This window comes from Microtus ochrogaster, chromosome 6, assembly GCF_000317375.1.
Source record: "Microtus ochrogaster isolate Prairie Vole_2 chromosome 6, MicOch1.0, whole genome shotgun sequence".
Classification (NCBI taxonomy): domain Eukaryota; kingdom Metazoa; phylum Chordata; class Mammalia; order Rodentia; family Cricetidae; genus Microtus; species Microtus ochrogaster.
The window spans coordinates 82,670,131-82,674,065 of NC_022013.1; positions in this window are offsets into that span (position 1 = coordinate 82,670,131).

Genomic DNA, 3,935 nt, shown 5'->3' on the forward strand with positions numbered 1-3,935 from the left:
TAAAATATTTATTTATTTATTATATATACAATATTCTGTTGGCGTGTATGCCTGAAGGCCAGAAGAGAGCACCAGACCTCATTACAGATGGTTGTGAACCACCATGTGATTGCTGGGAATTGAACTCAGGACCTTTGGAAGAGCAGGCAATGTTCTTAACCCCTGAGCCATCTCTCCAGCCCCCCAGAACTAAGTTTTAAAGGTGACTTTAGATATCTCCTTAGAGTACTTGCTGCTTATTAGGAGGACCCAGGGATAGTTCCCAGTACCTACATGGTGGCTTCCAACTGCCTGTAACTTCAGTTTTTAGGGGATCTCACCTACCCCCTCTTCTTAGCTCCACAGGCATCAGGCACATACATGGTACACATACATACATGAAGGCAAAAAGGTTGTGAAATTAAGAAACTATATTACTCCAGGTAATTGGATACAGTAATTGGATATTTGTCACTGTAAGATCCACACAATACACACAGTTGTGTTTGTGAAGCCAGGAAGCTCAGTTGTGACATGAGATAACATTTTTTCAAATCTCTGTCCCTGAGCCTAGAACCTTTGGAATCTAACTCAAAGATAGATTTCAACCTGCTGGGACAGATGTGTCTCCATTGACTGGCCACCCCCTAACTCCTGTCAAAAGACTGTTGAGAGAGAGGAGTTTTCAACCAGAACCCCCTCAAATGGGCGAGGCTTCTCGCCGTCGTGCTTTGGCCTTTTTCAGTTGGAATAAAACAGAAAACTGGCCACACACAGTCACTAAATGCACGTGTGAAAAGCACCCGGGTCAAGAAGCGTTCTTTCCGGGTCTCTGGGATCCCCTCATATTCTTAACATAGCTCACAGCCAGTTCACCTCTGCTGGCTTCTCCACACTTAGCTGTCTCTTGCGCTTGACATAAATGGGACTGTGCCTTTCGGTGCTTGGCATCTTTCTCTCAATGTACGTGAGACTCATCCACAACGCATGGCGGCGGTGGGTGGTCCGTTCTCAGTGTGATATAGTAGTTCCCAGCTTGGGGCTATTATGAGCGGTGCCACTATGAATATTCCAGCATGTGTGGTGAACAGATGGGTGCCTTTCTTCTGGATTTGTAACTAGGAATAGCCATGGTGGGCCACAACAGATGCCCGTGTCCGCTCAGCAGGCACCGCCTCACTTGGAGACACTATGGCAGTAGCCACCTGGGAGCGCATCAGAGGGGTCTGAGAGCCTCCTGTTGTTGGCCTGACATCAGCCCAACAAACATCAAGTGAGAGAACCAAACCTGAGCACACCACTAACCGGATTCTTTGTTTTCCCGAAATAGAAACGAGAAACTCCTTCCCCATTTCATTCATGACTACACGTAGTGAATTACCTCTCAAGATACAACTCCCCTGCCCCCAATGACATCTTTATACTCAATTCATTTTTAAATGGATTGCATTTTAAGTTATCACTTAGCAGTGTGCACGTTTAGAGAACAGATTTTCTCCTTTCTGCTAGGTGGATTCCATGAAGTTCCCACTCTGAGAAGAGAAGTGAGGCATTTTCCCAATAGCCACCTTTTTCCTCTGGAAGAGATTCTAGATAGTGGTTCTCAGCCTACCCAGTGCCCTTTAATACAGTTCCTCCTGTGCTGTCCCCCAACCATACAGTTATTTCATTGTGACTTTGTAACTGTAGCTTTGCTACTGCTGTGAATCGTAACGTAAGTATCTGTGTTTCCCATGGTCTTAGGCGACCCCTGTGAAAGGATTGTTTGACCCCAGGGAGTTGCAACCCACAGGTTGAGAGACACTGTTCTTGATTTGAGGAGGTGATCCTGCGCTCTATAGTACAAGGTTTTTGAGCACAATGTGGAAGATTAATCTGGTATGGAGTTGACAGATCTTTAACAGAATTATATATATATTATCTGAGAACTGTTCAGAATCCTAAAAGTTTCTCTCTAGTGTTGTGTTTGCATTGACTCACACCAAGTCTGACATGGTGTGAGCAGCAGGACCTGCAAGTGAGGTCTCTTCTCCTTACCGAGTCACTAATGGCACAATCCCTCTATCCTTTCATCCGGCCCCAAAGAGCTGTTTGCCTGTGTTAGCCTCCCTGTTAGCAGGGGGCCAGGAGGGTGGGAAGTGCAGAGAAGTCACTTCTAGAATCCTCAGAGCTCAGCGAGAAAGGGATGCGCCAGGACCCACAGACCTCCTGGACTGAGATCCCAGTAACCATTAAATAACCAGCTCTAGCTGCAATGTTTAAAGAAGCCTTGGCAAAGCCTACCTTTCACCTGAGCCCCACCGCAGCACCTTGGTCAAAGGAAGGTCTAAGAATGGAAAGGACAGGGTGTGATGAACTCAGCCTGGAGTGGGTCCATTGCGTTAGTAAATAAGTGAACAAGCTTGAAGAGATCTTTTCCCAGAGCCGAGAGCTCTCTGGGAAGGCTTCTTTGCACATTAAACCCAGTTACCCATGAGAACCATGGCATGCGGAGGAGCAAAGGATGTGCACGGATCACAGCACAGGTCCTGGTCGTGGTTTACCTTTTTTTTTTTCTTCTCAAAAATTGTAACGTGTGGGGTAGGGAAGCAAAGTCTCGATTGTGTTTTTAAAGTAGCCCCTGGGCTGGAGAGAGGCGAGTCCGTGGTTAAGAGCATTTGTTCTTGTGAAGGATCTGAGCACACATGGTAGTGCAAAGCCATCTATAACTCTAGTTCTGGGGGAGTTACAAACATGCAGGCAGAACTATCTAAGCTGTGATGGCCGTGCTTGTTTGTCAGCTTGACTGTGTCTTAAATGTCTGCACATCTATGGGGGATTCTTAAATCATTCAAAGTGGGAAAACCCACTTTTTAATCTGGACTTTGGAGGTAGGAGGAGCCACCCTTCATCTGGGCCACACCTTCTGCTGGCAGCCTATGTAAAAAACATGAAAGATGTTTTCTCTCTGCCTCCTTGCTCAACTTCACTAGCAAGGCCATTTTTTCACTGGTGTGAGAGCCTGGTTTGGAATTCTGGTGAATGCTGACATCCAGCCTCAGCCTCGTGGACTCAGCAAGCATTGGATTCTTGTACCTTTGTTCATAGGCAGCCATTGTTGGATTAGCAGGGCCACCGCCTATAAACCATTTTAGTCCAGAGAGAGAGAGACTATAAATTCTGTAACACTAGAGGACCCTGACCAATACAAACATTAAAAATCAAATGCCCCACCAGAACTATAACCCATAAGGCCTGGCCCACAGTGACCCACTTCCTAAAGGTTTCATCACTTCTCAAAACACTACTACCCATCTGGGTGCCAAGTGTTGAGACACATGAGTGAGCCTCTGGACACAGTTTATGCTCACATTGTAAAGCTTACAAAAATAACATGAAAGGGCATGGCATGTCCCTCCAGAAGCATTGAGGGGATGTGAATAACTTTCAGGTGATAGGTCCATCTGGAATCCGGGTTAGCTGAGTTCCAGGAATGGGCAGGTGTTGGTAGACTTTGGGGAGCAACAATTTACCTGAGGGTGTGAGAGTGCAGGCTTTTGTGAAATGAGAGTTGGGGTGGGGACAGCTTTCTTTCATGTCTTGTGAAGCCCTTTTCCCCTGGGACTTCAGGCCCAAGTTTAAGTCCTTCCTCCCTCCTTGAGACCTGCCACAGCTTCCCATATAAGACCCTCTATACCCAGGGCATCTCAAGTTCAACATGGCCTGGCTACCCATCCTCCTCCATCATAACCCTCGGGTTCTTGGTATCTCTTTTGGATTTGACTCACCTCCCCTAAGACAAGCAAGCTATGGCTCTGCCCCTAAAGGGTCCTCAGGAGCCACCCCCAATTTCCTCCCCTTAATAACCCTACATCTCTTCCCCTCCCCTTACAGCCCCCAATCGCCAGAGTAACAGAGGACAAAAACAGCCCTGTCTGCTGAAAGCCGTTTGAGGCTCCAGTTGGCTCAGATTAAAG